We start from the raw sequence: 25,357 nt of genomic DNA, 5'->3' as shown, positions 1-25,357 counted from the left end.
TTGGATTTAACTGACTCAGCATATTCCTTCAGAAGGCATTATTTTGATTGGATCTTATTATAAAGGCATCCTAAGGAGACTACCAATAACTTATCAGTCAGTTTGTGGTGGCTTGTGTGTTTCTGTGATGCTGGAAAGTATATCACTGGTACTTTATATACCAGTACTGTGGCCCATGTTAAACAGGTTGGCTACGACAGAGAGGAAAGAAGGAAAGGCAAACCACTTCTAAATGGTTAGCCACTGAAAGCTTTATGAATAACAGCAGAACGTTTTCTAATATAGTACCGGAAGATGAATCAGTCTGGTTGGAAGGCACACTCAAAATACAACTGGGAGGAGATGAGCTAACATGTCAAAGTTACCTCTTTGGTTTTCCTCCAGTTCTTGACTCAGGAAATGGCTGCTGTGTAGTTACAATGGAGGTAAATCCCAGGAATCGTGCTGTAGTGTATCAAATATTTAGAGTTTAACTTCTCAGAACATTGCTTCCAGGAAGAAATCTACAGCTTTGCAAAAAGCATCTCTTGACTGCTTGATCCTGCATAAAGTTCAAGGAGAAAGGAAATGGAGAGCTCTAATTCTAGATCACATTCTTCAAGATCAAAGTCTAGATCAAAGTCTAGTTCTCCATCATGATCAAGATCACATTCTAGAAAGAAGAGCTACAGTAGTAGGTCTAGTTCAGGACATATTCAAGATCTCATAGTAGAGATAATATTTATTCTATAGATTATCATCCAGATTACAGTAATAATAGAGGAATGAGAAGCACTTATGGGCACAGAGAAAGGGGTAAAGGGTATTATCAAGGAGGAGGAGGAGGAGTTAGACATTATCAAGGCAGTTACAGACCTGTCTAGAATCGAAAACACTCTGGGAGTCCTAGACAAGGCAGGTCATGTTCTAGAAGTCCAAAAAGAAGATTGGTTTCTTCTTAGAGATCTGGAAGCAGAACTCGTCAGTCATACAGATCATCAGGTCTCCAAGATCATCATCATCTCATTCATCATCTCCATAGAGCAAATCACCTGTCTCTAAAAGACGAGGTCTCAAGAAAAAAACAAAAAACAAAAAAAGCTAAAGTGGAACCTCAAGAAGAGAGTCCTTTGAAAAGTAAATCACAGGAGGGGCAGAAAGATATTTTTGAACATGATCTATCTGAGTCTATTTACTGTGACTTTAATAAATCAGTCACATCTGGTGATATTTGGCCTGGCCTTTCAGTTTCTAATAGTCCCAGATGGCCCCACAGTCCTTCACCAATTGCTATACCACCCAGTCATAGTTCATATTGCTCTGATATCCCTATGCTCAGTACAGTCCACTCTGCAAAAATCACCCCTTCTCCACATTCGCATTCCAAACAACACAGTCCTGAAAGATCTGGGTCTGGTTCTGTTGGAAATGGGTCTACCTGATACAGTCCTTCTCAGAATCGTCCAATTCATCCCATCCCTTCTCAAGCCCTGCAAAGACAATCACACCACAGAATGCTCCAAGAGATGAACCTAGGGACAGTCCTCATTTTATCCTGATGATGGAAATCAGGAAACTGCAAAGACTGTTAAGTTCTTAAAAAGATTCACAGATGCAGAGTCTGGAGTATTGGTACTTCATAGGATAATGCCAGGGACAAAGAAGCTCCCAAGAAGAAAGGATCAGAAAAAAGGAAAGCAAAAGGAGAATGGAAAGCTCAAGAAGCTCTAGGTTATTTTAGTGACAAAGAGTCTGGAAAACTCTTTGTTTTGACTCAGAAGGGGATGACACAGAGGAGACACAGGATTATAGACAGTTCAGGAAATCAGTTCTTGGAGATCAGGGTAAAATTTTTGCTACTACATCTCATGGGAACGCTGAGGAGGAAGGACCCAACTACAAGTCTAAAGTTTCACTAAAAAGCAATAGAGAAAGTGATGGATTGAGAGAAGAAAAAATTTATAAACTAAAAGAGACTGGATACATAGTGGAAAGGGCTAGCATTACAAAAGATAAGCACACGGAAGACGACAGAAGTTCTGAGAGAATAACAGTAAAGAAAGACTGTCAGTCACCTGAGCAGGTAAAGTCTGAATGGACTCATGACAAATACCAAAGGGATGGGATTGTTGAAGATGAAGAAAAGACCATGGAAAATACTGAAGAAAAGAAGGACAGACATAAAGAACAAAACAAATAGTGAACTGGAAGTAAAATTAAAACAGAACAGAATTTGCACCAATCTTTTTTGTTGCTATTTTTTTTACCTGATTTTTGTTTTCAAGTAAGAATGGAAGCATTTCACTTAAATTTTAATGTTTGCAAGTAGCCAATAAATATTTTGTTGTAAGTGTTTAAATAACTTGAAAACTAGTGAACTATGATGAAAATTGTACTGAAATAAAACAGAAAATTGTTACATAACATATTTGTATCAACTTTAAAAAATACGTCTCTTTGCTGTTTTTGTTACATGCATTGTAATTCTGCTTTGTCTATAAGATCAAATACAGTTCTGTAAAAGTTCTGATTCTCTTCCCCTTCCTGTTTGTTCATGGTTTCTTCTGAAGTAAACTTTAGCTGTACATACAAATAAATTTCTGAACAGAAATTGCTTATAAAAAAATACAACTTGAGAACAGTTGATGTTAAGATGTGGACAGAGCAAAGATTTTGAGACCTTCATTTGCTTATGGGGAACAAATCAAATTGAAAAGAAACAGCTGCAAACACCCATTAAAAATCAGAACATCGAACGTAGAAGATAGGAATCTAGGAAAATAAGAAATCATCAAAAAAGAAATTGAACACATAAGATTCAGTATCCTAGGCATTAGTAAGCTAAAATAGACAGGCATTGGCCATTTTGAATCAGGTTTACTATACTGTTGTTGTTCTTGTTAGTTGCACCAATTCATAGTGACCCTTTGTACAGCAGAACTAAACACTGCCCTATCCTGTGCCAACCTCATAATCGATGTTACGTTTGAGCCCATTGCTGCTGCCACTATGCCAATCCATCCTATTGGTAGCCTTCCTTGTTTTCTCTGACCCTCCATTTTACCAAACATGATATCCTCCTCCAGGGACTGGTCCCTTCTCACAATATGTCCAAAGTATGAGAGACAAAGTATGGTCATCCTGATTTCCAAGGATCATTCTGGTTGTACTTCTTTCAACACAGACCTGTTTGTTCTTTTGGCAGTCCATTAGTACTTTTCATATTCTCCTCCAACACCATAACTCAAATGCATCAATTTTTCTACGGTATTCCTTATTCACTGTCCAACTTTCAATGCACATGATGCTATTGAAAATACCATGGCTTGGGTTGAGTGCACTTCAGTCCTCAGACTGACATCTTTGTTCTTGAACATTTTAAATATAGGTGTTGTACAACAGATTTGCCTAATGCAATGTATTGTTTGATTTCTTGACTGCTAATTCCAGGAATGTTGATGGTGGATCCAAGCAAAATGAAATCTTTGACAACTTCAAATTTTCTCAATTTATTGTGAAGTTATTTATTTGTCCAGTTGTGAAGATTTTTGTTTTCTTTTCATTGAGATGCAACTCATACCAGAGGCTGTGGTCTTTGATTTTCATCAGTTAGTATTTTAAGTATCATTGGTTCTTGATAATATGCTACCAATTGAAATGGTTGCATATCGACCATTTATTTTTTGTACATTGACACTCTGTATTCCTTCTATCTTCTTTTGATGCTTTCTATATCACTCAATATTTTGCCCCAAGAATAATGCACTATTAAAATTAAAGGTTTGCAATTTTTCCTCAAACTCTTCTGGTTTTCTTTCATCAGTGTCTAATTCATCAAGTCTATTCTTGAAATGATCTTTAAATTCAATCTGGATATGTTCAAGATCATATTTTGGCTCTTGTGAACTTGTTTTAATTTTCTTCAGCTTCAGCTTGAACTTGCATATGAGCAATTGATGGTCTGTTCCACAGTCTGACCCTAGCCTTGTTTTGGCTGATGATTTGGAGCTTTTCCACTGTCTCTTTCCACAGATGTAGTCAATTTGATTTCTATGTACTCCGTCTGATAAGGTCTATGTGTGTAATTGTCTCTTATGTTGTTTATAAATGACATTGGTAATGAAGAAGTCATTGGTCTTGCAAACTTCTTTCATACAGTTTCCAGAAGCATTTCTATTACCAAGGCCATATTTTCCATCTACTGATTCTTCTTCTTTGCTTCCAACTTTGCATTCCAATCACCAGTAATTATCAATACTGATTGTATATTTGATTAATTTCAGACTGAAGAATTTAGTAGACTTCTTTAATTTCATCATCAATGACTTAAGTGGTTGGTTCATAAATTTGAATAATGGTGGTATTGTTAACTGGTATTTTTTTTTTAGACATATGAATATTATCTTATCACACACAGTATATTAATATTCTTTTTGATGACGACTGCAATACCATTCCTCTTCTATTTGTCATTCTGGCATACTAAACCATGTTTTGTCAGATTCAAAGTGGCCAATACCAGTTCATTTCAGCTCACTAATGCATAGGATATCAATGTTTAGGCAATACACTTCATTTTTTACAATTTCCAATTTTTCTAGATTCACACTTTGTAACATCCATGTTCTAATTATTGATGGATGTTTGCAGCTGTTTCTCCTCATCAGGAAATTAAAGTCCCAAAAGTTGTGTCCCATCAACAAATGAAGATATTGAAGGTTTTACTCCATTCGCATCATCACTGCCAACTCTACTTTAAGGAGGCAGCTCTTTCCCAGTCATATTTTGAGAAGCTTCTAACCTTAGGAGGTCATCATCTGGCAATATATCTGAAAATATTCTGGTGCTACTCATCATATTCAAAATCTGTACTCTGGTGTTGTCTGCTGTTCATAAGGTTTTCAGTGGCTAAACATTCAGAGTCCTGGGGTGGCGCAGTGGGCTAATGCATCAGACTGCAAAGTCATTTGAACTACAAGTTCGGTGGTTCAAGCTCACCAGCTGCTCCTTGGAAACCCTATACAGGGTCGTATGGGTTAGAATCGACTCAATGGCACTTCACAACAACAACAACAACAACAAATATTCAGAAGTAGTCTGTTTGTCCTTCTTCTGAGTCTGTCTAATCTGGAAGCTCAGCTGTACCCTGTCCACCATGGTTGACCCTGCCAGCAATTAAAATGCTGTTGGTATAGCTCCCAGCATCATAGCAACACACAGACTACCACAGTGCAAAAAACTGACAGATGAGCGGTGGAGAGGATTTCTAGCAAATTGTGAAACTAACCAATCAGGGCACCCAGGATCCAAATGCTATATTTGTATGATCACACCCAATCATTGAACTCATAATGTAGTGCTGTAGGGTCAGCTCTGGACTTTGAACCACAAGGTTGGCTGTTTAAACTCACCAGCTGCTCCTCAGAAACCCTATACAGGGTCACTGTGAGTTGGGTCCAACTCGATGGCATGTAGCAACAACCCATTCATTTGATGGGAATTAAGAAAATTGGATAGAAAACCATATCAAGTAAATTCCAGGTACCACAGCCTACAAGGGAGACCAGATAATACCACTATTATTCAAATTTATGTACCAACCACTGAAGCCAATGATGACATTGAAGAATTATCCTACCTTCTTCAGTATGAAATCAATCATTGAAAAATATGGCTTGGTGACAGAAATGATGCTGAAGACCTTACCTCATAGTAGAATTCTGAAAGACTTTTTAATTGCAAATATCATTTTTCAACAACATAAGCAATACACATGGACCTTACCAGATATTAAAAACAGGAATCAGGATGACTACATGTATAAAGAGACAATGGAGAAGCTCATTGTCATCAGCAAAACAATACTGGGAAAGAGTGTGGAACAGATTAGCAGTTGCTTGTATGCTGAAGCTGAAGGAAAACACGAAAGAAAGAAAAGATGCAGTGTATATTAGGAGAGACTCTGATACTTGCTCTTGAATGTAGAGAAGCTAAAGCAACTTGAAGAAATGATGAAGCAGAACATCATCATGCTGAACAGAAAATTTCAAAAGGCAGCTCAAGAATACGAAGTAAAATATGATGAAATGTGCAAGACCAGGATTCAGAAAACAAACAATGAAGAAGAACATGCTCAGCATTTCTCAAACTGAAAGGACTAAAGAAAAAATTCAAGTTTCAGGTTGCAATATTGAAGAATTCTATGGACAAAATATTGCATAATAAAGGAAGCATCTGAAAAGGATAGAAGGAATATACAGAGTCACTGTACCAAAAAGAATTGGTTGGTGTTCAACCATTTCAAAGTATAACATATGACCAAAAATTGATGCTATTGAAGGAAGAAGTCCAAGCTGCACTGAAGGCATTGGTGAAAACAAAGCTCCATGACTTGATGGAATACAAATAGAATGTTTCAACAAACTGATGGAGAGCTAGAGGTGGTCACTTCTTTGTACCAAGGTTTTGGAAGACAACTATCTGGCTAACTGATTGGAAGAGTTCCATAATCGTTTCCATTTCAAAGAAAGGAGACCCAACAGAATGCAGAAATCATTGAAGAATATAATTAATATTACATGTAAGTATAATTTTTCAGAAGATAATTTAAAAATGGTTAAAGTCGTACATTAGCAGGAAGCTGCCAGAAATCTAAGCCAGATTTATAAGAGGACATGGAACAAGGCATATCTTTGCTAATGTCAGATGGATCTTGATTAAAGCAGAGAATATCAATAAAAGTTTTACTAGTGTTTTATTGGCTATGCAAAGGCATTCAACTCTTTGGATCATAACAAATTATGGATAAGATTTTTAGGAATGGATATTTCTAAACACTTAATTGTGTTCAAGAAGAACAGATAAACAGACCAAGAAGCAGTTGTTCAGAGAACAAGGGTATACTGACTGGTTTAAAATCAAGAATGGTATGTGTGCACCAAGGCTTTATCCTTTCACCATACTTATTTAATTTAATGTGTATACCAAGAAAATAATCCAAGAAACTGTATTATATGAAGAAGAACATGACATCAGGATTGGAGGAAAACTCATTAACAACCTGCAATATAATGATGATACTAACTTGCTTTCTGGAAGCTCAGGGGACTTGAAATTCTTATTGATGAAGATCAATCTATTACAGTCTTCAGTATGGATTTTACCTCAATGTAAAGAAAAACAAAATTCTCACAACTAGACTAATAAATAACATTATGACAAAGGGAGACTCGATTGACATTGCCAAAAACTTCAAGTTATTTGGAGCCCCAATCAACCATCATAGAAGCAGAAAAGATATCAAATGACTTATTGCATTAGGTAATTCTGCTGCAAAAACACAACAACAACTCTTGAAAGTGTTAAAAAAAATCTTAAGGTGTGTGTGATCCAAGCCAAGTTATTTTCAATAGCCTCATATTCACATGAAAGCTGGACAATTAATTGGTTTTGTTGAAGGATGTTGGAAGTACCATGAATTTTCAGAATAACAAACAAATCTATCTTGAAAGAAGTACAGTCAGATTGCAAGACTTGGTCTCTCATTCTTTGATCGTGCTGTCAGGAGGACTCAGTCCCTGGAGAAGGACATCATACTTGGTAAAGTGGAGAGTCGGCCAACAAGAGGAACATCCTCAATGAAATGAAATTGACCCCTTGACAGTAACAATGGGCTCAAACATAAAAACAATGATGAGAATGACTCACAGCCAAGCAAGGTTTTGTTTTGTTGTGCATAGGACTGCTATGAGTACGAACTGACTGGATGACACCAAATAACAACAACAACAAGGAGACTAAGATAAGCTATTACTGAAGGAACTTGTCTGCGGCCATCCACTAATCATGAACACATGTTTAAACATGTTTTATTTATAATGAATTCATAAATGTATGAACTGGAATCCTCCTAATAACAGAGCAAATAAGAGCAACAAGGTTGAAAGAGAAAGAAATTGTGACATTCAATTATAATGTGTGAAGGTGATGAAATATTACCAAGTCATTTAAAGAAATTAAACAAATTAAAAAATAAATTAAAATGTTTATTATGTATTAATTTTTTTAAAAAAAAACTTCCAAAGGACAAATTCATGGTGATTACTAAATTTGCAAAGATTTTAAAGCCTGAAAGGCAAATAGGCCAAAGCAAAATAATTATGGCGAGTGATAGGATTGACAGTATTCTATCTTCATTATCAAAATTTTATTTTCATTTAAAAAAAGTTGTTGCAACAATATTACTAACCAGAAAAAAATCAAATCAAATCAAACACTATTCTCCATATTGTGAGTTCTTTCCAGTAACCTCTATAAAACATTGTTCTGGATAAAATAATTTTTCAAAAATGTAGAAATCAGTAGATTCGATTGAGAGCCATTATATAATCATAGTCACAGTAGGCAAATTTGCATAATGATTTATGGACATTTGCCCTAACAATTGTGTGGGGATATGAAGCAGCTGTTCATTGGTGCTGGTTTGGCATTACTAACAAGAGGAAGACAGCTGTGGTTAATGAAAACAATTGCTGAGAGATAATTGCAATTTAGCCTTCAAGTGCATCTTGGTATTGCTAATACACAAAGTGACTTAAATACAGATCTAGATCCTCACATCTGCTTCACCCATTTCTTTTCCTCAGACTCCACCCTCCTGGCCTGAACATTTGTGGGATGATAATTCTAGAGGGCAATCTCAGGGTATGTTGCATTGGAAAAGGTTGAATCCTATTCTGGCTTGTTGTTAAATGCCGTCGAGTTGGTTCCAACTTATAGTTGCCCAATACCGGGTTTCCAAGGAGCGGCTGGTGAGTTTGAACCTCTAACTTTGTGGTTCAAATGGACCTTGCGGCCCAGTGCTTTATCCCACAGCAGCACACCAGGACTTATTAAATCTAAGAACCATGGTATAGATAAAGTAGTTTCTAAGAATCTAGTAAGGAAAGAACCAGGACCAGAAGAAAGCTCTGATAACCTCATTTCTAGTTGTCTCCCTTTTATCACACTACTATCCACAGGCCCTCTAGAAAGTAACTGTCACCTAAAACCACAAGGTGAGTAGAAACCCAACCAAATCTGGGGCAAAGCTAATACATCCAATAGTCAGGGTCCTGGGTTTCTAATATCAGCTCTGCTCTCTTTGCTGAGTAGGTTAATCACTTTAGGCTTTAATGTGTTCATCTACAAGGAAAAGTGTTCAAAGGAAGATTTCTAAGGTCCTTCCTAGATTCATGATTCTCTAAGTAGCAGTTAGTATTGGTATCATTTGTCTTTAGGTAAGCCTAGATGTGTTGGGGATGTATTGGTGATTGATGAAGCCCTCAGTCATTTCTTCTGAGTATGTAGTCTGAATTTGAGTAAAAAGTTGGAATGACAGTGGGACTCAAATTAGAAATTGGGTAATTGGTGAGCTGTGCAACAAAATATTTTTAATATATTGCAAGTTTCAGTTCATATACCACAACTTAATTGAATTTGCCCTAAAGCCCTTCAATTAAAAATACTGCAGAAACTAGCATTTTCAAGATAAATGTGGGACCTTGACCAAACTCCAAGAAAACAAAATGATAAGTTTTTGAAAAGTTAATGACTTGTTTCTAGCCAAAGCAATAAAGGAGAGGGAGAGAGCATTTTACTTTCTATGTTGTACAAGAGAGTTTGATAGTTCTGTCCTGGGATCAATCTAATAATCTCAGGAATTCATTTGAGAAATTAGTAATCGTTGAAGCAGGTGTAAAGCAGGAACATTTTAGGAATAACATTTGGCTAAGTCTAAGGAGTCCTGGTATGGCACTGTGGGTTAAAACACCAGACTGCAAAGCCGTTTGAACCGCAAGGTCGGTAGATCAAACTCACCAGCTGCTCCTTGGAAACACTATGCAAGGTCGCTATGGGTCAGAATCAACTCAACAGCACTCAACAACAACAACAATCTATCTGGTGTGGCACTGTAGGGCAATCACTGGAGTGCTAACTATAACGACGGCAGTTTAACCCTATTAGCCACTCCTCGGAAACCATATAGGGTTGCTATGAGTCAAAACTGACTCGACAGCATTTAACAACAAAAACAATATGTCTGTGTGCTGTGTTAGCCTGCGTCATGGAGTACTGCACAAACTGGGCCCATCTTCCTCATCAGTCTCTTCTCTTGTTCTCTGGGTTTCCTACCCTTCTCTACTACAATGTTCCCAGCTTTTTCATATACTAGTTAGTAGTTCCTTGGCCTGAATTAATCTTGGTCAAAATTTTTGACCAAAAATTTCCTAATATTTTAAGAGCCAGGTCAATTATGTTTGGAGTCAGTTAAATCCAGATAATTTTCTTGGCTTTACTGCTTACTATTTGTGTAACATGGGTATAGTCTTTTATGCAAGTCGCTCACATTCCAGTGAAAGGAAAAAATGGAAAAGGATCCGCTTTGAGTTGGTTCTTGAACGCAGTACGTGACCTGACTGTTCAGTGTCTCAATTTCTCCATTTGAGAATCCACTATACAGGCTTTGTGAAAATTGAACATTATATGCAAGGTGCTTGGCACATAGATAATGCTTACCACTGAGAAACCATTGTAGAAATGTTGTTGTTGTTGTTGTTGTTAAGTGCCATTGAGTCGGGTCCGACCCATAGCGACCCTGTACAGGGTTTCCGAGGGTGTAAATCTTTACGGGAGTAGAAAGCCTCATCTTTCTCCCGCGGAGCAGCTGGTAGTTTCGAACCGCTGACCTTAAGGTTCGCAGCCCGATTCGTAACCACTACGCTACCAGAAATGTTAGCCATTTTTATTATTAGAAAAGCTATGATTGTTCTAGTGTAGCTAATTCTACCTTTCCTTGACAGGCTATCCTTATCTTTTTAGGTTTCCTCTTAGTAATATATTGGAAGATGGAGTTATATGGGTTGGATTCAGTACTGAATGATTTCTTTGAGCAGTTTTCTCTGAGCCTTGCCAGATGATATGGTACTCATAGTAGAAGAGAGACTTATGGAAGAGACAAACACAACTAAATAGACACTGAAAACCATGTCTGCCTTGATTCAAGGGATGCTTGGGGAAATTAGCCCCATCCCCATCCCCCCACCCAAATTCTTATCATGGTAACTGTACCCAATGATGTACCTTGATTTTCTCAAATGGAGCCACTTTTCAGAACAGTACCTACTAGAATTACAAAGGCAGATTTGGAAGTGCTTCAAGTGGAACTCCTATACTTGATGGTTTTCTGAACAATTCTAGCTATAAAAGGTATTCTACTTGCTTGTCAAATATTGGTAGCAATATTTCAGTTAGAGATTCCAGTAATGAAATAAATGAGTCTTCAAAAAGCACTGCAGAACAGGGCACCAAGAAACTCTGCTACTGTCAGTTGAAGTCAATATTTAAATGTTGAAATCAACATTAAAATGACAACATTTTCCATAAAAATACTATTTCCTACTTCCTTTAAATAGGAACCAGAAGATTGGACAACCCTGGGCCTAAATTTCCACATAATAATAATTAGCTGGAGCAGAACTGAGACTTTCCAGTTCAGACAAGACGTCCTCGTCATAGTTCCCACTACCCTATATTATCATTTGTTTTCTTCATTTATATTACTTCTTATTGTCAATGCTGTAGTTTTAAACTCCTGGCCTAAGCTTTCTAAGGAAAGCAGGTCATTCATCATTGAAACATAAACTCTCAGATATTAAAGGTTCTAAGCAGTGGACTATTAACCGTAAGGTTAGTGATTCAAAACCCCCAGATGTTCCATGGAAACTCAATGGATCACTATGAATTGGAACCAACTCGATGCCTTACAAACAACAACAAAACTGATTTGGACCCAATCCTTATAGTCACATCTCCTTCCCCCAAATTACATATTGAATATTTGTTTAGTTTGAATTTTCAAATGAGATACCTTTGTTTTTAATGTTATTGTCATGCATTTTCTTTGTTAAAACAACAACAACAAAACAATACAAGACAAAATCCAATCATAGTTGTTAGTTGCCTTGAAGTTCTGACTAATGGTGACCTTCTAGATAAGAGAAAGAAGCGTTACCTAGTCCTGTGCTATCTTCATGATCGTTCATAGGTTTCAGTCCATTGTTGAAACTGTTGTTTCAGTTCATCCAATTAAGTGCTTTCTTTGTTTCTATTGATCCTCTATTTCACCAAACATAATTATTTTCCAACTACCGGCCACTCCTGATATTGTGCCCAAAATAAAAAAGACAATGCAAACATAGAAAAGTGCAGAGAGAAAAAGAATCACATGATCATATTACATAGAGTCACTAGAATTGTTGGTTTATACTTGTGGCAGGTGCTGCAGAATGATTCTCTAAGCTCTGCTAAACTTCATAGTAAGGTTTACTTCACATTGTTGTTATTGTTGTTAAGTGCTGTCAAGTCAGTTCCGACTCACAGCACCCTTGCCTACGGTTTCCAAGAAGTAGCTAGTGAGCTTGGACCACTGATCTTGTGGTTCAAATCTGACTTGCAATCTAGCGCATTCACCTACAGTGCCACACCAGGACTCCTAACGTCACATTAAAAAAGGTAGAAATGTAAGTATATGAGGGAGCTTCAAAAATGTTGTGGAAAAAAATCTATTCTCTTTTAATTCCATTTTTCATATCAACTTTTTGAAGCCCCTTGGTATTTCTCAATTCCCTTATACCTTATTTCCTATGTGATCCCCATGCCCCCTAGCCAAAGTACAGTGTGAGGTTGCAAAGGTGGAAATGAGATCGATTTTGTGCTTCAGGAATGTACAGTTTCTTCTGAGCAGGAAAGTTGCTGAATACGTTAGGGCAGTAACGCAGTACCCTGAGCTGTATTCAGTCCATGCAAGCACCCATGTTGCTGGTTGAAGAAGAACTAAAGTGATGAAATCTTGAGCCAACAGTTAGTGCAGGAGCTTACAGATGTAGCTACTGATTGTGGCAGAATTCTTGGTGGCATGTTCTATAGTGCTGTTGGTGGCCTGTTCTACAGAGCTGTTTAAGGAGTAATTACTGGAAGTTCAGGCTAAGGCCTGTTCCTCAATCCTTTCTAATGATTCTGTAAGCATTTAATTCCCTGTATGTATTAAATTTCTTTGTTCCAAACTAGCTAGAATGGATTGTGTTCTGTGCAGTTGAACTCTAATTGACTATTTTTCCCCAGACTTTTTTACTATGCGTACTTTATATATATATAAAAAGACCGCTTTTCATATAGCAAATAATATAGACATCATTTTTAATTAAACCTTTAATTTTCATATAATTGTAGATTCACACGCAGTTTTAGCAAACAATACAAAAGATTCCAAATACCTTCTACCCAGAGTCTCCCAAGGTTCATTTTGCTAAACTAAACTGTGTTTAGTACAATATCAAACCAGGATACTAACGTTGATACAAACTACTGATTTTATTCAGATTTTCCATTTTATTTGTACTTGTGGGGGGGGGAGGGTCTATGCAATTTTATCACATGCATAGGTTCATATATCTATCACCAAAATGAATATACTAAACAGTTCATCACTACAAGAATCCCTTCTGCTACCCTTGTATAAACATATCTCCCTTCCCTCATGCACATCAATCTCTACCATCTTTAGCCCCCATTCTGTGCTCCAATTCCATACCTTTGTAATTTCAAGACTGTTATGTAAATGAAATCATACAACATACAACTTTTTGTGGTTGGTTTTTTTAACTCAGAATCATTTCATGGATATTCATCAAAGTTTTAAGTACCAATAGCTTGTTCTCTTTTATTGCTGAATAATTATTTCATGTTATGGATGTACTCCAGTTCACTTAACCATTCACCCAATGAAAAACATTCAAGTTTTTTTCCTTTTTTTAGATAGTTTCAATAAAGCTGCTATATATATACAAAAATGGAGAGGCTGGGGCAGAACTATGCGGTGTTTCATTCTGTTGTACACAGGGTTGCTATGAGTTGGAACTAACTTAAGAACAACAACATGATGAGAAAATAGTTTCTGTTGACAATGTTGTGGTTTATTACCAACAAGTTACCTCTGACTCATGAGGACCCTATGTAAAACGGAACAAAAGGTTATCCAGGTCCCTGCTCTTCCATTCATTCACACCTTTGAGTCTGTTGCTGTGGTTATTGTATCAGTTCATCTCATTGATGGTATTGCTTGTTTTCTGAGGTCCTTGACTTGACCAAACATGATGTCTTTTTTTAAGGAATGGTCTTTCCTGATGACATGTCCCAAAGCAAACAAAATGAACTTTTGTCATCTATGCTTCTAAGGAGAATTCTGATTTCATATCTTCTAAGGAGTCCTGGTGTAGCACCGTGGGTTAATGCGCTGAACTGCAAATTGGTTTGAACCATAAGGTCGGTGGTTCAGGCTCACCAGCTGCTCCTCGGAAACCCTATACAGGACATCTATGAGTTGGGACCAACTGGACAGCACTTAACACCAATGACAAGACTGGTTTTGTTAATGTCATCATTCTCTTTTTAACAGCAAGCAAATGGAGAATCCGTTACAATAAATAAGGTATATTATGCAGAATTACCCAAATGACTAAAATTCCTTTTCGTTGAGCAGCTAGTTGATATTGTTAATGTTAAGTGCTATAAGGTCAGTTCTGGCTCATATCGGCCCTGTATAAGGTTTTCCAGGCTTTAAACCTTCAAGGTAGCAGAAAACCTCATTTTTCTCCTGAAGATCACTGTTGGACTTGAACTTCCAACTTTGTGGTTTGCAGTCCTGTGCTTATCCTACAGAGCCACCATGGTCCCCAGTATATGCTAAACATATTGTATTATCTCCTTTAATTATATCCATATTTCTGCAAGTATATGCCAATATTATCGTTTAGAAGGTGGTGCTTTGTTGTTGCTTTGGATAGGGGGAGCACTGAGATGATTCCAACTCACAGAGGCCTCATGTAACAGAGTAGAGCTGCCCCATGGGTTTCTTAGTTGTAGTCTTCATGGAAGCAGATCATCGGGTCTTCCTTCCACAGCGCATCTGGTTGGGTTCAAACCTTGACCTTGCATTTAGCTTCCAAGTGTTTAACCACGGCATCATGAGGCTTCGATCAAATGATGTTGAGAGCTATTAATAAACAATAGGGCTCAAATTTGAGCACTAATCTCTCTGACTTTATACCCTAGGTTTTGTGTGTTGTGCTGCACATCTCAGCTGCATACTGAAAAAGCTGGGACTAGAACCTAGGTTTCTGATGTCATGTCTTGTTTGGTTTTCACTACAACGCAATTACATTTCTTTCTAACTTGAGAACATTTAGACAATAAATAAATTAAGCAAAGTGAAAGTCTTGGGGAACTTCCAAATTTAGTATTTCTATCAGTTAATATTCTTTCACCTTAATATTTTATTTCTTTATATCACTCTCTGCCTCTTACTACTGAGCTAGTACCTTGAGTAAACTCTCTAACTCACAGTCCAGTACTTAACCATGCACATACATCTTGGATAGCTTTTGTTTGGTTGCAGAATTCTGTATCTCATCAGTCCTGAACTCTGGGAGTTGGGCTAGTGGGATGAAAAGACTGAATTGAGAATGAAGAACATAGGGTTCAAGAATTAACCAATTTTGGCCAAGTCATATCACCACATTCTTAAGATTTAAGATTTGGGGTAGAGAATCTTCAAGGTCCTTTCCAACTTTTTTATTGGCTTTGGCTTGTTTTTTGATATATTACTTTATCTATCTCACAGACTGCACAGTAGTGTTGGAGACTCTGAAAGCATCTTTCAATAGCCAGGGATGATTTGAAAGTAATTAGCATGCATCCAAGGCATTTCCAGAACTCTTGTCATCTTGATTCCTTCTCAGAGAGACAATGTCCAGAGATAGTGAATGTAGCTTTGCACATATGAAACAATCTGATTATTTCCTATGGCATGCTATTTCAAAACAAATACACATACATGCAAATATATTCTTACTTAAAAATGAAAATGTTGTTGTTGTTAAGTGTTGTCAAGTCCGTTCTGACTCATAGGGACCCTATATAGGACTTCCAAGAAGCATCTGGTGTGTGTGAACTGCTGATCTTGTGGCTTGCAGTCCAGTGCTGATCCATAGTGCCACGCCAGAAGTCCAAAAATTAAAATAGACACACAAAAGAAAGTAGTAATTCTGCAATCCTGTATTTCAGTTATAATGATCAGAAATCATTCCAACTGATATTCCAAGGATGGTACTGGTTGGAAGATGGATTTGCTTAGTGTTCACATCAGTCATTTACTTAGCCAGGAGATATGACTTGGATAAGAGGGCAGACACAAAGACCATATGTGGATCTCTGTAATAGAATACTATCTGTCCACAATTACCCTTCCTGTTCTTTCCTGCTCTCTGTCCTTTACCAACACACAGGGGACAGAGGTGTTTAGTCAGAACCCACTCCACAGCACATAACCACCACATGTTGCTAAGTGGAGTCCTGGCATGGCACTGTAGGTTAAAGCAATGGAATGCAAGGTCAGTTTGAACCACAAGGTTGGTGGTTCCAACTCAGTAGCTGCTCCGTGGAAACCCTATAAGGGTCACTATGATGTGGACCCAACTCTATGGCACTTAACAACAACAACAAATGCTGTTAGTAAATTATTTTGTAGCAAAGTGGCAGAGATGTTAGTGTCTCTATCTAACTGGCCCAGGTGTGATTTCCCAAGTTCTAGAAAATATCTTTTTTAAAGCTGAAACAATATAATTATTTTACCACCTGGGACCCTTCTATATTTAATGTGAAAAGACAAGTCAAGCATTCAGAAAAAGTATTTGAAATGGTATCATGGGTTACATACAAGAAAGTTTATTCTGCAAGATCCAGTACCTCCAGTGGCTTGTAATCTTGTTAAAAATATTGCTTCTAGTACATGTGACAAAACAGAAAGCAATTTACAGCCAGTTAGTGTTGGGTAGTATAGTAGTGTGGGATACAACACTGCAACCTCCATAGAAGTGGAAAACACAACTCTGAAAATACAACTCTAGCATATTGTAAGCCCTCTTTAAGTTCAATATTCCATCTATTATAAGATGGCAATATTTTAAGAAATGTCATTGTATTTTGTATTCTTATGAAGTGCAAATTGCCAATCAAACATACCACACTAATTTTAGAGATGCTAAATGAGTTTGAGGACTAAGGTACACCTGGCTTAAGCCTGGTATTTTTAATAACCTTATATGCATGTGAAAGTTGTACAGTGAATAAGGAAGACCATAGAAGAACTGATGCATTTGAGCTATGGTGTTAGAGGAGAATATTAAAAGTACCACAGACTGCCAAAAGGACAAACCAATTTGTGTTGGAACAAGGACAGCCAGAATGCTCCCTGGAAGCCAGGACGGCCAGACTTCATCTCTCATTCTTGGGACATATTTGTCAGTAGGGACCAGTTCCTGAAGAAGGATATCATATTTGGTGAAATGGAGGGATGGAGACAAAGAGGACGATCCCCAATGAGATGGATTGGCACAGTTGAGTAGCGATGGACTCAAATGTAGCAATGATTGTGAGGTTGGCACAGGTCCAAGCAGTTTTGTTCTGTTGTGCATAAGGTTGTCATGAGTTGGTGCCAACTTAATGGCACCTAACAACAACAACATGTAAACAAATGTAACATATTATAGAATTGATGAAATACATTCATTATGAAAGAATAAATGAATGAGTAATCTGTACCAGAATCCTGAGGTACTAAAACAAATGTTTTAGTAAAAAATGTTAATTAACTAAATTCCAAGATATGCAATAATTACTCTGGCTTGAAAGGAAAGCATTTTATTTGGACTATGGCATCATGAAAACCTTATTAGAAATCATAGGATGTACATTGGGCCTTAAAGGATAGTGATAATTTGGACTAGTAGGCAATTTTACCCAGACTTCCAATTGTTTGTAGATTCAAGTCTCTGGTGAAAGTAGACCAATAGAAATTAGCATTAGATTCAGGCCCAAATTAAGGCGCAAAAAGAAAGATTCCACTCTCTAAAGACAAAATTTCATCACAGAAAAGTAACATCGATGAACACATTTCCATGCATAAATCCTCAGATAACTAATCAACCACAAATTGCTTCCAGAAAGGCAGAAACAGACGAAGGTCAGGAGCAGAAATGTGAAAATAGTCCTCTCTAGTGCTGACTTATGTTGTGGTTTTGTGTCACTCACATCGGCAATCACAGTTAGCTGATGTTCTGAACCATAAAATATGGGATGTAACGCTGCTTGCAAAAATGAAAATCTTCTTTAATCACTGAGGTTTTAAGCACTAATATATTTCCCAAGCAACAGTTCACTTCTGAAAGTAGTGAGAGGAAACTAAAAAGAGAACCAATAATTATTAAAAAATCAAAGACATTTTACAAAGTGTTTGTTTTTTCATGCATATTGATTCTACCTTAAGCAAGTAAATTAGTAAGTAAGAGTTTCCTTAGAAAAATTGTCTCAAATTCTGTTAAAGATATTTATTAACAGAAATCCTTTTGTGCCCTCCTCTATTAAGTAAATGGTGAACAAATATTTAAAAACCATTTGAACAGATTATCCTGTCTAGGGCACCCACTTGCCTTTATCTGGACCCAATGAGAATTGTGCTTTATTCTTTATAATGTGTCTGCTTGTGAGTATCCTGTTCACCCTAAAGTAGAAGAGTTAAATAAATATCTGAAAATGTAGATTTTTCCCAAATTTATTTTCTTTTCCAGCAATTACCACCTCGGGCAGCGTTTTAGCTTTGTTTGACACAGTGATAGAGTTTAAGGATTATTTGGGGAAAAAAATACCTTCTGCTCTATCCACCATGTGCTTTACATAAGAAGCACAAGCATAGAGATTTTTGTCAGGCAGCTCCCAACAAATGGTTCACGGGGGTTTATATCCTGTTGACACATTTTGTCCAAAGATTTGGTCATTCCATTGGCCACTGAAATACATTAAAGCTTCTCATTCCTATTTCCTCTTCCATTGTTTTTGTTTTCTCTTTTCTCTGCTGCATAACCAGCATATGCAAATCATTGATGATACTTCATCTCCTCTCATGGTCCATGGAGTGCACCCCTCCGCCATAGTTCCGAGCATCTGCCATTCCCTAATAGATTGGGATCTTTGTTCTTCTCTTTCTCGGCTTCATTTTTCTTTTCTTTTCTACCACTTATAGGTTGCACAGAATCTCTCCTCTCTGCATTCTGACTGAGCTATGTATTAGTTTCCTGGGGCTGTCAACAAATTCCCACAAGTCGGGCACATTGAAAAAACCAACAGAAGCTAACTTTCTCAGAGTTTGGGGAGTCAGAAGTCCAAAATCAAGGTGTGAGCAAAGTTATGCTTTCTCTGAGTACTTTAGGGGAGAATTCTTTCTTGTCTCTTTTAGTTTTCGGTGGCTTCAAACATTCCTTGGTTTGTAGTAGCATAACTCCAATCTCTGCCTCTATATTCACATACCATTCTTCTCTGTATCCCTTTTATAGGACACTTGTTATTAGATTAGCATCTACTTGGTTAATTCAAGATGATCTTATCTTGAGATCCTTAATGACATCTTAAAAATCCCTTTGTCCACATAAAGACACATTCACATATTCTGTGGATTAGATCACTGGCATATATGTTGGTGGGATACCATTCGATCTATTAAATAACATAAGAGGGTCTACTTTGTTAGTTAATGTCTACATTCACACTATGTTGTTGTTGTTGTTAAGTGCCGTCGAGTCGGTTCCGACCCATAGCGACCCTGTACAGGGTTTCCGAGGGTGTAAATCTTTACGGGAGTAGAAAGCCTCATCTTTCTCCCGCGGAGCGGCTGGTAGTTTCGAACTGCTGACCTTAAGGTTCGCAGCCCGATTCGTAACCACTACGCTACCAGCAACTCTTATTTAACTCACTTTTCATTGTATTACCTCCTCCTCTTTCAAGAAAATTCAATTAAGGTCCATCAAGTATTGAATTACTGGATGATACAAATGACAACCGTGTGCCTTATTTAAAATGAACATTTTTCCAAATGACCTTTTCTCAGAAAGATTCTATATAGACAAGATGTCAGCTGTTATTAATTTTCAATATAATATGATTTGACCATCACGGAATGTTTATTTCATTGAGCATACAGTAAATCTACTGTTTCTCTACGTTGACTATTAGAAGAAAATTCCACAGTCATTACTATAGCCAGTTTAATTTGCCAGACTTCAGTTGGTCCTGACAGACCTGTGGGGCTATTTGGAATTTTGATCTGGGCTATTTGAAACTAAAAGATATCTCTACTTATTTCCTCGTTACTCCAAACATAAACTCTGCAGGTCATGTGTTTATTTTCTCTATGCTCATCCTTAAAACTCATACCTTTCATTACCTCTTCATTTAAAACTCTTCTTTGTAATAGTCTGGAATGTTCATTCCAAGATAAATTTATAACTCTAATTCTACTCCCAATACCCTACAGGTAATGATGCCTGAATCTGTAGATCACTGGACACCCTAAAGACCATTTAAAAATACTTCCTAACTTTTACCACATATTCCAGATCAATAGAATGAGACCATCTTAAAGGCACAGGACACATGTTTTTTTAAATTCTATTGAAAAATTATGAATTAAGTCATCTGTTGATAATGAGCCATGAACAACATCTATCAGAGATTATTTGTTGCTGTTAAGTGCTGACAAGTCAGTTTTAACTTATAGCCATTTCCTGTGGGTTTCCAAGGAGTGGCTGTTGAGTTTGAATGGCCAACCTTATGGTCAAGTGCTTATCCTACAGCCCCACACCAGGATGCAACTAATGTGGTGCTGTAGGATAAACACTGGACTACTAACTGAAAGATTGGCAGTTCAAACTCACCAGCCACACCTCAGAAACACTATACAAGGTCACTATGAGTCAGAATCGACACATTGGCACTTAATAACAACAAAGGGATATAAAGACAAAATAGATAGAATGTCTAAACATGGACTTAGTAAGAGAACAAAAATGATATGAAATATAACATTAAACTTGAATTATTTTAATGGAAATAACTGTCAAGTCATTTCTGCTTCATAGTCTCAGAAAAATATTGCTCTGGCAAGAGATTTCTTCCTACATGCTGTTAACTTTTCACATAAGGAGCAGTTTTATACTGTTCCTAGTAATTTTACAGCAAGTGGTTTCATAGGGAAATTTCTTGAGACTGTGTTTCCTCTTATAAAGGTAAGAACAGTAAAAGAAAGATTCACAGATTAACAACTCATTTCTATACAAGCACTCATTTTTACTTACTTACCCTAAACATCTCATGTTTACCTTGATCAAACCTATAATCACAACTTATTAAATGTTTTTCCCTCACAGAATTAATATCAAACCGGTTCTCCTAAGTTTTTTTTATAATGTCTTAAGTGTAAAATCAATCTAGCAACATCTTTCACTTAGTGTTCTGCTATAATTTCTGATTCACATTTTGCTCAATACTAACCTATTTGCTCTTGTTTAGAAGACAGCTTCTTCCTTTGCTATGTATATTGTTTAGAAAGTGAGTTTCAAGTTTCTCTCTCTATCTCTCTTGCTCTTTCTTTCATTGTTGCTCAAAATTCAAGCTGTGCTTTTCTTGTATTGCCATACAGGTGGATAAAGTAAGTTATTTACTGTGGTGACCTGTGTGTTGCTGTGATGCTGAAACAATACCAACTATATCTTAAATACCAAAAGTGTTACTTGTGGTAGACAGATTTCAAAGGAACTTCTAGACTGAAATACAGTAGGAAGGAGAGGCAGACCACTTCCAAAACTTTAGTCACTGAAAATCTTAAGAATAACAGTGGAAAGTTGCTTGATACAGTGCCAGAAGGTGAGTCCCTCAGTTGGAATGCACTCAGAATATGAGTGAGAAAGAGCTGCTTCCACAAAGTATAGTTGACCTTCATGATGTGGATGGAGCAAAGATTTCAGGATCTTCATTTGGTGATGGGCACAACTAAAAACAAGAAGAAACAACTGCAAACATCCATTAATGATCAAAGCATAGAATGTATAAAGTATGAATTTAGGAATAGTCAAAGAGGAAATGAAACTCAAAAAGATAAATATCCTAGGAACTAGTGAGCTGAAATTGACTAGTGAGCTGAAATAACCATATTGAATTTGACAGCTATGGTTTACTAGCCTGAGAATGAAAAGGAGAGGAATGGAGTCATATTCATTTTTAAAAAAGAGCATTTCAAGATTTATCTTGAAATACAATACTGCCTGTGAAATGATAAACCTATAAGTCTACGAAGCAGACCAATTAATAGGACTATTTCAATTTACTTACCAGTGATGAAGAAATTAAAGAATTCTAAAAACTTTCCGTCTGAAACTGATCAAGCATACCATCAATATGCATTGATAATTACTGGTGGTTGGAATGTAAAAGTTGGAAACAAAGATGGATGATCAGTAGTTGGAAAATATGACCTTGGTGATAAGAACAATGCTGAGGATTGCATAATTGAATTTTGTAAAATCCGCATCTTATTCATTGCAAATACCTTTATAGAGCAATATGAAAAGTGACTATACACATGGATGTAGTAGCTCAAAACACCAAATGAGAGGGAAGGAGTCTTCACATTGAGGATCAAGCCTGTCACCTCAGTATACAGGGTTGATAGGGATGGGCAACCTAGACATTGGCTACCTAAAATGGGATGGGGGAGAGGGAGTATAAAGGCACAAAGTGTTTGGCTTACACATTTTCAAGAGGGACTTGAGTTTCAGAGTGTGCGGGGGGGAGGTAGAATCCCCACTGAATCATTTTCATCTTGTCTAGATGGGTCTGGTGAAAGGAAATGGGGATAGAATTCTTTTAATTCAATAGTGAGTAATTGTTATCATGACTAATTGTGATTGGCACAACTGTAAAGATAGAAGTTTTGTAACATAAAGCGGAGAGTAGTTAATTTTATAGTCCAGGAAGAAAGGACCCTAAGACCATCAAGAGAGGAGAGCACGAGCAGAACTTGGGACCCTAACCAGAGAAGCAATGACACCAGAGATGGAGGTAGAAGTGATGACATGGAGAGATAGAGCAGCTGAGGACTCTAGACTGATGGAAAGAGGAAGGCTATGTGCTAGTGGCCAGGAGACTGAGTTGCAGAATGTACCTGTTGGTTATTTAAATGATTATATACCCCTGAGTGTTTTTGTGTACATACAATGTTATTAAAAAACAACAGAGGTAATAGAAGCAAATACTGTTAAATGGTGATGCATGGAGGGGATTGTAATCATTGCAATGAAACAGAACACATTAGGATGAGTATAAAGCTGATGTTTTCCCATGTAAACTAGAACTCAATTCACAATAAAAGCTTTAAGGAAAAAAAAAAAAAAAAAAGACAGGAAAGAAAATAAAAACCAAAGTGGATGTCAGAAGACTCTGAAACTTGCTCTTGAGCATAGAGAAACTAAAGCAACTGGAAGAAATGAGGAAGTAAACTAACTCAACAGAAAATTTCAAAGAGCAACTTGAGAAGACAAAGATGCCAAGATCTGAAGTCAGAAAATCTAAAGGAAAGAACATGCTTAGCATTTCTCAATCTGAAAGAACTGAAGAAACATTTCAAGCCTCAGGCTGCAATACTGAAGGATCCTACAGGCAAAGTTGAATAATGTAGAAAGCATCAAAGGAAGATAGAAGGAATACCCTATGTACCTAAAAGAATTGGTTGATGTTCCACAATTTCAAGGGGTAGCATATGATCAAGAACAGAAGGTATTGAAGAAAGAAGTCCAAGTCATATTGAAAGTGTTACATTGAAAGCACTGGTGAAAAACAAGACTCCAGTAATTGAGAATGGGAATTCCAGATTACTTAACTGTGCTAATGAGGAACCTATACATACACCAAGGAGAGGTAGTCATTCAAACAAAACAAGGGGATACAGAATGGGTTAAAACTAGGAAAGGTGTGTGCCAGAGTTGTATCCTTTCACTGTATTTATTCAAACTTTATGCTGGGCAAGTTAGCTAAGAAGCATAATTATATGAAGAAGAACATGGCATTAGTAATGAAGGAATACTTATCAGCACCTGTGATATGCAGATGATAACACCTTGCTTACTGGAAGCAAAGATGATTTGAAGTACTTACTGATAAAGATCAAAGATTACACCCTTCAGTGTTAATTGCACATCAATGTGAAGAAAACGCCTCACAGCTGCACCACTAAATTGTTGTTGTTGTTAAGTACTATGGAGTTCCTACTTATAGTGATTCTGCACAGGGTTTCCAAGACTGTAAATCTTTACCGGAGCAGAACTGCCGACCTTGAGGTTAGCAGCCCAATTCATAACTGCTACGCTACCAGTTGTTGTTGTTGTTAAGTGCCATCGAGTCGGGTCCGACCCATAGCGACCCTGTACAGGGTTTCCGAGGGTGTAAATCTTTACGGGAGTAGAAAGCCTCATCTTTCTCCCGCGGAGCGGCTGGTAGTTTCGAACCGCTGACCCTAAGGTTCGCAGCCCGATTCGTAACCACTACGCTACCAGAGCTCCTTATAAATAAATAGTATCATGATAAATGAAAAGCTTAAACTAGTCAAAGATTTCATTTTACTTGAATCCACAATCAACTCTCATGGAAGCAGCAGTAAAGAAATCTTACACCATATTGCACTGGGCAAATCTGCTGTAAAAGACTTCCTAAAAGTATTATACTCCTGGTGTTGGTGGCACTTTGGGTTAATGTGCTAAACTGCAAAGCCCATTGAACTGCAAGGTTGGCGGTTCATTCTCATCAGGTGCTCCTCGGAAACCCTATACAGGGTGGCTATGGATCAGAATCAAGTCAACGGCACTTAACAACAACAACAACAACAAAGTATCAATGAGCAATGTCACCTGAGGGTTAAGGTATACCTGATCCAAGCCTTGGTATTTACTATTGCCTCTTACGGGCGCAAAAACTAAACAATGAATGAAGAAGAACTTAGAAGAATCGATGCATTCAAATTATGGTATTGATGAAGAATTTTGAAAGTATCATGGACTACCAGAAAAACAAATGAAACTGTCTTAGAAGAAGTACAGCAAGAATGCTCCTTAGATGTATGAATGGTGCGACTTCAGCTCTCATAAATCAGACATATTATCAAGAGGGACCTGAAGACGGACATGATGCTCAGAAATGTGGATGGATAATGAAAAAGAGGAATAAATTCAAAACAATGAATTGACAGCAACGATGGCTTCAAACATAGCAATTGTGTGGATGGTACACAATCGGGCAGTTTTCCTTCTGTTGTTTATAGGATTGTTATGACTCAGAACCAACTTGAAGGCACCTAACTACAACACTGGAGCTTTCTTATTAAAAATAAAAAATAGATAACATA

The 25,357-nt window shown here is 37.2% G+C and overlaps 1 pseudogene; it reads left to right on the top strand.

Moving 5' to 3' along the window:
• The first annotated feature begins 567 nt into the window (after positions 1-567).
• LOC102830555 lies at positions 568-18,811 on the top strand (annotated as a pseudogene).
• Positions 18,812-25,357: the final 6,546 nt, after the last annotated feature.

The sequence above is a fragment of the Chrysochloris asiatica genome, unplaced genomic scaffold (genome assembly GCF_000296735.1).
Source record: "Chrysochloris asiatica unplaced genomic scaffold, ChrAsi1.0 scaffold00035, whole genome shotgun sequence".
In the NCBI taxonomy this organism is placed as follows: domain Eukaryota; kingdom Metazoa; phylum Chordata; class Mammalia; order Afrosoricida; family Chrysochloridae; genus Chrysochloris; species Chrysochloris asiatica.
Note: the sequence above shows the minus strand (reverse complement) of the source record. Positions and strands in the feature narration are given on the sequence as shown.